We start from the raw sequence: 11,820 nt of genomic DNA on the forward strand, positions 1-11,820 counted from the left end.
ACGACACCGTATGAATTATGGTTTTGGAAAGAAACCTAAGCTGTCGTTTCTAAAAGTTTGGGGATGCGATGCTTATGTCAAGAAACTTCAACCTGAAAAGCTCGAACCCAAGTCGGAAAAATGCGTATTCATAGGATACCCTAAGGAAACTGTCGGGTATACCTTCTACTTAAGATCTGAAGGCAAGATCTTTGTTGCCAAGAACGGATGCTTTTTGGAAAAAGAGTTTCTCTCCAAAGAAGTAAGTGGGAGGAAAGTAGAAATCGATGAAGTACTACCTCTTGAGCGGGAAAGTGGCGCAACGCAGGAAACCGTTCCTGTGATGCCCACACCAACTGAAGAGGAAAACAATGATGATGATCAAGGTACTTCAGATCAAGTTACTACTGAACTTCGTAGGTCCACAAGGACACGTTCCGCACCAGAGTGGTACGGCAACCCTGTCCTGGAAATCATGTTGTTAGACAACAATGAACCTTCGAACTATGAAGAAGCGATGGCGGGCCCGGATTCCAACAAATGGCTTGAAGCCATGAAATCCGAGATAGAATCCATGTATGAAAACAAAGTATGGACTTTGACAGACTTGCCCGATGATCGGCGAGCGATAGAAAACAAATGGATTTTTAAGAAGAAGACGGACGCGGATGGTAATGTTACAATCTATAAGGCTCGACTTGTCGCTAAGGGTTATCGACAAGTTCAAGGGATTGACTACGACGAGACTTTCTCTCCCGTAGCGAAGCTGAAGTCCGTCCGAATCATGTTAGCAATTGCCGCATACTATGATTATGAGATATGGCAGATGGACGTCAAAACAGCATTCCTTAACGGGCATCTTAAGGAAGAACTGTATATGATGCAGCCGGAAGGTTTTGTCGATCCTCGGAACTCTAACAAAGTATGCAAGCTCCAGCGATCCATTTATGGACTGGTGCAAGCATCTCGGAGTTGGAACATTCGCTTTGATGAGATGATCAAAGCGTTTGGGTTTATGCAGACTTATGGAGAAGCCTGCGTTTACAAGAAAGTGAGTGGGAGCTCTGTAGCATTTCTCATATTATATGTAGATGACATACTCTTGATGGGAAATAATATAGAATTTCTGGACAGCATTAAGGCCTACTTGAATAAGTGTTTTTCAATGAAGGACCTTGGAGAAGCTGCTTATATATTAGGCATCAAGATCTATAGAGATAGATCGAGACGCCTCATAGGTCTTTCACAAAGCACATACCTTGATAAGATTTTGAAGAGGTTCAAAATGGATCAGTCCAAGAAGGGGTTCTTGCCTATGTTACAAGGTGTGAGACTGGGCTCGGCTCAGTCACCGACCACGGCAAAAGATAAAGAAGAGATGAGTGTCATCCCCTATGCTTCAGCCATAGGATCTATTATGTATGCCATGCTGTGTACCAGACCCGATGTAAACCTTGCCGTAAGTTTGGTAGCAAGATACCAAAGTAATCCCGGCAAGGAACACTGGACAGCGGTCAAGAATATCCTGAAGTACCTGAAAAGGACGAAGGACATGTTTCTCGTTTATGGAGGAGACGAAGAGCTCGTCGTAAAGGGTTACGTCGACGCTAGCTTCGACTCAGATCTGGATGACTCTAAGTCACAAACCGGATACGTGTATATGTTGAATGGTGGAGCAGTAAGCTGGTGCAGCTGCAAGCAGAGCGTCGTGGCGGGATCTACGTGTGAAGCGGAGTACATGGCAGCCTCGGAGGCAGCGCATGAAGCGATTTGGGTGAAGGAGTTCATCACCGACCTAGGAGTCATACCCAATGCGTCGGGGCCGATCAAACTCTTCTGTGACAACACTGGAGCTATTGCCCTCGCCAAGGAGCCCAGGTTTCACAAGAAGACCAGGCACATCAAGCGTCGTTTCAACTCCATCCGTGAAAATGTTAAAGATGGAGACATAGAGATTTGCAAAGTGCACACGGATCTGAATATCGCAGATCCGCTGACTAAACCTCTCTCGCGTGCAAAACATGATCAACACCAGAACTCTATGGGTGTTCGATTCATCACAATGTAACTAGATTGGTGACTCTAGTGCAAGTGGGAGACTGTTGAAAATATGCCCTAGAGGCAATAATAAAAGTATTATTATATTTCAATGTTCATGATAAATGTCTTTTATTCATGCTACAACTATATTATCCGGAAATCGTAATACACGTGTGAATACTTAGACCACAATATGTCCCTGGTGAGCCTCTAGTTGACTAGCTCGTTGTGATCAACAGATAGTCATGGTTTCCTAACTATGGAGATTGGATGTCGTTGATAACGGGATCACATCATTAGGAGAATGATGTGATGGACAAGACCCAATCCTAAGCATAGCATAAAAGATCGTGTAGTTCGTTTTGCTAGAGCTTTGCCAATGTCAAGTATCTCTTCCTTCGACCATGAGATCGTGTAACTCCCGGATACCGTAAGAGTGCCTTGGGTGTATCAAACGTCACAACGTAACTGGGTGACTATAAAGGTGCATTACAGGTATCTCCGAAAGTATCTGTTGGGTTGACATGGATCGAGACTAGGATTTGTCACTCCGTATGACGGAGAGGTATCTCTGGGCCCACTCGGTAATGCATCATCATAATGAGCTCAATGTCACCAAGGTGTTGGACACGGGATCATGCATTACGGTACGAGTAAAGTGACTTGCCGGTAACGAGACTGAACAAGGTATTTGGATACCGACGATCGAGTCTCGGGCAAGTAATGTACCGATTGACAAAGGGAATTGCATACAGGGTTTGATCGAATCCTCGACATCGTGGTTCATCCGATGACAACATCGAGGAGCATGTGGGAGCCATCATGGGTATCCAGATCCCGCTGTTGGTTATTTACCTGAGAGCGTCTCGGTCATGTCTGCATGTCTCCCGAACCCGTAGGGTCTACACACTTAAGGTTCGGTGACGCTAGGGTTATTAGGAAGACTAGTATGTGACTACCGAATGTTGTTCGGAGTCCCGGATGGGATCCTGGACGTCACGAGGAGCTCCGGAAGGGTCCGGAGGTAAAGATTTATATATGGGAAGTTGTCAAACGGGCACCGGGAAGTTTCGGGGTCATACCGGTATTGTACCGGGGCCACCGGAAGGGTTCCGGGGGTCCACCGGGAGGGGCCACCCCTCCCGGGGGGCCACATGGGCTGCGTGGGGCAGGGAGCCAGCCCCTGGTGGGCTGGGCGCACCCCCTCCCTTGGGCCCTTGCGCCTAGGGTTGAGGGGGGAACCCTAGAGGGGGCGCCCCCTTGGCTTGGGGGCAAGCCACCCTCTTCCCCTCTCCCCTTGGCCGCCGCACCCCCCTAGATGGGTTCTAGGGGGCCGGCCCCCCTTCTCCCTTTCCCCTATAAATAGAGGGGTGAGGGGAGGGCAGCCGCACCACCCTCCAAGGCGCAGCCCTCCCCTCCCCAACACCTCTCCTCCTCCGTTGTGTGCTTGGCGAAGCCCTGTCGGAGTACTACCTCTCCACCATCACGACGCCGTCGTGCTGCCGGTGGAGCTGTATTCCTCAACCTCTCCTTCCCCCTTGCTGGATCAAGAAGGAGGAGACGTCTCCCGTCCCGTACGTGTGTTGAACGCGGAGGTGCTGTCCGTTCAGCACTTGGTCATCGGTGATTCGAATCACGTCGAGTACGACTCCATCATCACCTTGCAAGCTTCCGCACGCGATCTACAAGTGGTATGTAGATGCAAACTCACTCCCTTGACTCGTTGCTTAGATGAACTCATAGATGGATCTTGGTGAAACCGTAGGAAAAATTTTAATTTTCTGCAACGTTCCCCAACAAAATGCTCACTGCAACCAACCTAACAACCAAACACAGATAAACAAGGCATCTACTCACTATAAATAACCAAATATAGCCATTCATGAAACTAAAGTGGACAATTCATAATTAAACATCACATAGCCCTATTGAACAATACATTTTTGCATAACTGAAATAATTAAACACGGCACAGTTATAGCACCGCACGACAAATGTTACTACAACAAAGGGTATGGGTTGACAAGCTAGAAAAGGTAAGATTTGTTGATAGGATGTTGCCTCACATTTCATGGACGGGATCCTTCCAGTTGGAAGAGCACAGACCCATGGTGTGCTTTCTGATGTCACAGATGGGTTGTTTCACCTTGGAAGAACCTTTGTGGGTGCCCTCCTCATGGTCGTCATCATGGTCGATGAGATCTCACTTGGCAATTGAGGATCCCAAGCCGCCCCCGTAGAAAATGTCCTTCAAAAATGACAAAATGGGCTCGATGGCGTATAAGGATCACAAATCCTTGACCGCTTGGTGGAGGAGATCAGCGGCAGGGCCATCGAAGAGATCGACGGTGGTTGAATCAGAGGGGTTGGGGATGGACCACGTAACCTATGACATGGCCCACGTGAAGTCGTCGCTGTCAACGAGCTTGATGTCGTAGCCAGCTTTCCCGAGATACAGTAATACGCAAGCCCGCTGACATGAAACCTTCAACATGGCAACATAGTCAACGTCTTCGCCGGCTTCTGTGGCGACGTGTTGCTCCGGGATCGACAGGTCGGGGCGAATGGCTGCCACCTCACCAACGTCCACCGGAGAGGCCATGATAAACCTCTTCTTGGATGAACGCTCATCGGGCTCCCCGGGATACGTGGTCGAGCTTAGGCTGCGACATTCTGGAGCAGGGGATGTGGATCTGGCGGGAAGGGACACCGCATGCCTCATCTAAAAACTCAGGGGAGTGGGGCGACGGTATGGGAATTGCTGGGTAACCTGAACTTTATTATCTAAGCTAGGAGGAAGGGCAGACCGACATGGGTTGGCGACAGCGCCAACGGCGGCCGTGAGCTAGGGTTCGAGGGGGGCGGATGGGGGACTGTGGAGGGGGGGTGTTTGAGGATACGCCACGGCTACTAAAAATTGTAGTAATGGTGGGTGGAGATGGTGGTGGACGAGGGAGGGCGACGGTTCAAATGCCTCGGCTATTGCAATTTTACTATAAGGTTGGTGCTGGAGGAGTGTGGGCGACGGTTGAAGTATGGCGGCTACTAAAATTTGGGTAAAGGAATTGATGCGGGGCGGGAGAGCTCAATATCGCGCACGGTTCAATAAGAATATGCATGTATGATAATAAGGAAATGTGGCAGAACCGCCGATTTTTGAAACGCTCAAGGCGGGTAGTTTGTTTTTATATTTCTAGCTAGCTGGTCTATCGCACACATTCGTCCTACTTTCTAAATAAACTTACCCGCCTTTAGATTGCGCAGTCATGATGATTTTACAGCGCACTTGCATCGCACACGGTTAAGCCGGTACCTGCACCATTTGCTCGCGCTTGCGCGGTCGTGGTGATTTTACACCGCACTTGCATCGCACAAGGTTAAGCCAGTACCTGCACCATTTGCTCGCGCTTGTGAAGTCGTGGTGATTTTACAGCAAAACATAACCTATAAAAAGATAGTCTACAAATTAGCAAAACAAGGATCCCAAGGTTTATATAATCATCATGTCAGGTCACTATAGAGATATTTATCTCTTTATCTCTATAATGACTGTGTCATGACAATTAAATGAATCTTGAGATATGCAACTTCCCATTGGGTCACCCATCCTTGGACTACTCTAGCCCAAGCACGCTTAACTTCTGCGTTATATTCGACTAGGCTAGCGGATGGGAAGTGGCACCTTGCTGATAGGAATTGCCTCCTTGCCTTTAAGGCGTTTCACGTTGGTCACCCTATGGGACCTACTCCCTCCTTTCATGCACATTTGTTCTTTTAGAAATTGTGTGGAATATTTACATGGCTAGTGTGTCGCCGCCTGACCTTCAATGAGCACTGCCACTGGTAGTGGAAAACCGATGGGAGAAGAGGCGGGAAACCGATGAGAGGAGTGGCGGGAAATGGTACCCTGTTTGGAAAACGTAGAAGAGAAGGAAGCGTCAGCTAGCATGACGCATGCGCACAGTACTTACCCATGTACTGCATGTGCTGTTAAAAGGGCTGGGGGTTGTCGTTCGATCTTGTAGCATCCAATAGTGCAGACGTACGATCTGTGGGGTTTGGGTTCTAGCCAATCAGAACACATAACTCAGATCGCACGTGCAGCAGGGGGAGGGGGCATCAGCCACGCTTTGGTAGGCACACGGCTTTCATGAGTGAACCGTGTTCTATTTGAAAACATTTCATGAGAACAATCTCGGTTTTTAAATCCTAGTAAATCCAAAACTCACCCGAAAATCGTGAAACTTGACATGGTGTCACGACATGGCACATATATGTCGAGGATTTTTTTTCGTCCATTTTGGTGCAAGTTTTATAACAAGCCTCTTACAAACCGGAGCTTCTCTCAAAGAAAGCTTTGTGGTTCTGATAGGGAAATGTGTCCCTCTTGTGGGGGAAACAATAATCACTGCCTCTTTTCGCCTTGTATTTTCTTCTACTGGCAACATGGAACGACAAGATATCCGTGCTAAAATTTAAACTTATTCAGGGTTCGTTTGGCCTTTTTATACACTAATTGAGTTTCCTAGGCATTTATTGTCCATAATTCAAATCTGAACCTCAAATACATGCTCCAGTTCACCAAAATGGCTAGAAAAATTATACATGCATGTGTCCTTGGGTGCATGTTTAGGTCTCATGGAAGGAATGGGAATGAATTACAACTGTATCAGCGTCCTGGCTCGTCCTCAAACATTTGGAATCTCGTTTTTTAAATCCCCATAAATCCTAAACTCACTAGAAAGTCATGAAAGTAGGCATGGTGTCACGTCATGGCACATATACGCCGTGGTAAAATCATTGTCCAATTTGCGCCAAGCTTTATTACAAATCTCTTACAAACCGGAGCTTCTCTCAAAGAAGCCTCGTGGTTCTGATAGGGAAACGTGTTCCCCTTGTTGTTGAAACATAATCACTCCCTCTTTTCACCTTGTATTTTCTTCTACGGGCATCATTGATCGACAGGATATCCGTGCTAAAATTTAAACTTATTCAGGTTTCGTTTGGACTTTTTATACACTAATTGAGTTTCCTAGGCATTTAATGTCCATAATTCAAATCTAAACTTCAAATACATGCTCCAGTTCCCCAAAATGGCTAGAAAAATTATACATGTGTCCTTGGGTGCATGTTTAGGTCCCATGCCAGGAATGGGAATGAATTACAACTGTACCGGCATCCTGGCTCATCCTCAAACATTTGTCATCTCAGTTTTTAAATCCCCGTAAATCCAAAACTCACCAGAAATTCAGGAAAGTAGGCATGGTGTCACGTCATGGCACATATATGTCATGGTGAAAACATTGTCCAATTTGGGCCAAGCTTTATTACAAACCTCTTACAAACTGAAGCTTGTCTCAAAGAAGCCCCGTGGTTCCGATAGGGAAACGTGTTCCCCTTGTTGTCGAAACGTAATCACTGCCTCTTTTTGCCTTGTATTTTCTTCTACGGGCAACATGGAACGACATGATATACATGCTGAAATTTATACTTATTCAGTTTGTTTGGCCTTTTATACACTAATTGAGTTTCCTAGGCATTTAATGTCAATAATTCAAATCTGAACTACACATACATGCTCCAGTTCACCAAAATGGCTAGAAAAATTATACATGTGTCCTTGGGTGCATGTTTAGGTTCCATGCCAGGAATGGGAATGAATTAGAACCTTACCGACGTCCTGGCTCGTCCTCAAACATTTGGAATCTCGGTTTTTAAATCCCCATAAATGCAAAACTCACCAGAAAGTCATCAAAGGTGGTAGGTGTCATGTCATGGCACATATATGCCATGGTAAAAACATTGCCAATTTGGGCCAAGCTTTATTACAAACCTCTTACAAACCAGAGCCTGTCGCAAGAACCCTCGTGGTTTTGATAGGGAAATGTGTCCCCTTGTGGGCCAAACAATAATCGCTCCCTCTTCTAGCCTCGTATTTTCTTCTACATGCAACACGGAACAACCAGAGATTCGCGCTGAACTTTGAAATTATTCAGGGTTCGTTTGACCCTTTTTATTCATTAATTGAGTTTTCTAGGCATTTCATGTCCATAACTCAAATCTGAACTACAAATACATGCTCCAGTGCACCAAAATGGCTAGAAAAAACATACATGTGTGTCCTTGGGGTGCATATTTAGGTCCCATGGAACGAATGGGAATGAATTCAACCGTCTCGCCGTCCTGCCTTGGCCACAAACGTTGCGATTCCCGGTTTATAAATCTCTGTAAATCCAAAATTCACCAGAAAATCGTGAAACTTGGCAGGGTGTCACTACATGGTACATATAATTGTCCGATTTGGGCAAAGCTATATTACAAGTCTCTTACAAACCGAAGCTTCTCGCAACCCTCGTGGTTTCGGTGGGTGAAATGATAATTGTTACCTCTTCAAGCCTTGAACTTTGTTTTCTACAAGCAACATAGAATAACAGGAGTGTCGTGCCGAAATTTGAAACTGTTTAGGGTTCGTTTGGCCATTGTATATATTACTAATTAAGTTTTCTACGCATTTAATGTAGTCCGTAATTCAAATTTGAACTGCAAGCACATGCTCCAATGAAGCAAAATGGGTGGGAAATCGTACATGTGTCATTGGGTGCATGTTTAGGTCTCATTTAAGGAATGGGAATGAATTACAAACTTGTCATCATCCTGAAACATTGAGAATCTAGGGGTTTAACTAGTAAATCAGAAACTCACCCAAAAAACGTGAAACTTGGCATGGTTTCATGACATGGCACATATATGTTGTGGTAAAAAATCGTCCAGTTTGAGAAGAGGCACACACATTAGTAGCCAACGAATCCCTTTTTGAATCAATAAGTTGACACGTTAATATCACAAATGGTTGTATTATATGAACCCTGTCAATATTTAACCATACTCAGTGGCGTGCGTGCAGCTGTTTGATTAGACAGGGCCAGCACAAGAAGTCTATCGTGCAGGCTCGACGGGATGCGTGCGAGTAGTCCGCCGTGCAGGCTCGATGGGACACGTGCATACTATCCACCTCGCAGTCTTGACAGGACATGTGCGAGCAGCAAGGCCGCCCATGCTCATCGGGAAGTGAGCTCTTTAACCTCCATGCACCAGTCGTCGCTCAAAACTTCTCCATTAATGGGTTAATTAAAGCGCCTGGACGGAGGGTTTTTTAGGGGTGGGCAGAGGGTGTTTGGTTGTGATCTATGGCAGCATTTGCTTTGTTCGTGTTTTCAATTTGTATTCCGGCCTAATTTAAATTGCCACACAGGTCAACGGATAATACGATGACAAATAAAATGGCAACAAATAGTACGACGACAAATTTACAATGGCACAGATAATAATTGTATTACATACTCCAGATAATTTTAAATGCCACATGCGGCAAAGCCCGGAAGACACGGGGGCAAGAGAAGAAGGAAATCGCAGACAACGATTTAGATCGCCACTGTATCTACTCTTCTATGGATCGTCAGGCGATGGCATCCTCCGGCTCCTTCCTCAATTCCTCACGACTTTGCTTGAAAGCAGCCACGGATTCCTCCACCTCCTGCTCGCGCTCAATCCGGAGCTTCCTCAAGTCACCCATCAGTTCCTCGACTACCACTATTAGTGTCCTCCCCGAGGCACTACTCTGCTCATGCAGCATCTTCCAGCTAGCGGCCTCCTCCTCCTTCTCGGTGAGCGCCTTGAGGAGCTTCGCATTGTCACCCATTGCTCGACGAGGCCGGTCGCCTTGTCAACCGAGGCATCACTGATCTCGAGCAGCTTCATCAAGCCGTCGACCAGCTCCTCCTGCTTAATGAGGCCAGCGAGAATGTCATCAACGCCGGCCAAGGACTTCAGCAACGCCAGCTCATCGTGATCGCTGACCCGGCGAGTGCGCTTGTGAGAGCCCTCGCGGGCTCGTGAGAGCTCATTTGAGGGCTCCGCGGTGCACCGGGACATCTCTGCTGCGGCTGCCGCTTCGCGGCAGGACCTCCCTAGTGCTTCCGCGATCTTGGTCTTTGCTGCCTGGTTATATGCCCACCCGAAACTCCTCCTACTGGTCATGGCGGAATGACTTGACAGGAAAGACCAGTTTTGTGGGTGATGATGAGAGGAACTGTGAAGTAATTTTCAAGTGGGTAGTTTTTATAGACCGATGCTAAGTGTGAACACATATTAGTTTGATCGGTGTGAACAGATTTGCAATTACTTATTGCGTTGTAATCTGCAATGTGACGAGAAACAAAGTCAAAATTAATGGATGGTCCTGGGTCTACAAAGCCCCGTTTCTGTTGTTCTGCCTCATCACAAACAATTCTTTTGGATCAACCATATGCCATGCATCGGAAGCCCGAAACATGGGCCCTTATTCTTGGATGTACGTGTGCGTGTCTACCCACTATCACACATGGTCATGATATCACCATCGTGTCCTATGGATGCGCCGTCGCGTCTCCCACGGGGTGCTAGAAGGTTGACCACCTGGTTGCTCACCGTGGTGTCCCTGCTTTTTTTTGCGGGTCCGTGGCATCCCTACATGCGCTCTGCTCGTCGTTGAGGCAAATTTACAATGGCAACGGTTAATAATTGTCTTACATATTCAGGATAATTTAAAATGGCACATGCGGCAAGGCACAAAACACTCACGGCCTACTTATGCATACAATTATAATAAAATATAGGCTAAAAAGCTAAGTCAGCGGCCTTCCGACGATGGTCTTCTCGGATTCCATGATCAGCATATCACCCTTGCAGCCGTTCATTTTGTGTAACTTACGAATCATCACACACGAGTACTCACAGACGCATCGTGTGCGATACTCCTAGCCACCGCAAGCAACTAGTTTGCATTTTTCAAAGTTTTTTGTACGAACAGAATCACACACGAACTTACTACAGTAACTGTCTGTGTTATAATTTCTCATTGCAGACAGCTCATCCGAGTGGGCTGTTTGCTGTGTATCACACACATCTGGTTTACACGAATCGTTTGTGTTCTTTTGGCTGATCGCAAATGCCGCATATCACACACATCTTGTTAAGATGAACCATTTCTGTTCTCTTGCCTAATCAAAAACAGTTTGTCCGAGTGAACCGTATGTCGTATATCACACACACCTTGATCTGGCTGACCGTTTCTGTTGCATTCCTTAATAGCACACAGTTCATTGGAGGGAACTGTATGCCGTATATCGCACACACATTGATATGGCTGCCCGTTTCTGTTGTTCTTCCTCATCGCAAACAGTTCTGCTGGACCAACCGTATGCCAAGTGATACGTCACCGACGTATCTATAATTTTTGATTGTTCCATGCCAATATTATTCAACTTTCATATACTTTTGGCAACTTTTTATATTATTTTTGGGACTAACATATTGATCCAGTGCCCAGTGCCAGTTGCTATTTGTTGCATGTTTTATGTTTCGCAGAAAATCCATACCAAATGGAGTCCAAACGGGATAAAAACGGACGAAGTATTATTTTGGAATATTTGTGATTTTTGGGAGGAAGAATCAACGCGAGACGGTGCCCGAGGGGGCCACGAGATAGGGGGCGCGCCCCAGGGAGGCAAGCGCGCCCTGGACTCTCCTGGGCACCCCGTAAGGCGGTTGATGCTCTTCTTTTGCTGCAAGAAAGCTAATTTTATGAGAAAAATCTGGGCAAAAGATTCACCCCAATCGGAGTTACGGATCTCCGGATATAAAAGAAACGGTGAAGGGGCAGAATCTGGGAACGCAGAAACAGAGAGAGACAGAGAGATAGATCCAATCTCGGAGGGGCTCTCGCCCCTCCCACACCATGGGAGCCAAGGACCAGAGGGGAAA

Source organism: Triticum dicoccoides, chromosome 5B (assembly GCF_002162155.2).
Source record: "Triticum dicoccoides isolate Atlit2015 ecotype Zavitan chromosome 5B, WEW_v2.0, whole genome shotgun sequence".
Taxonomy (NCBI): Eukaryota; Viridiplantae; Streptophyta; class Magnoliopsida; order Poales; family Poaceae; genus Triticum; species Triticum dicoccoides.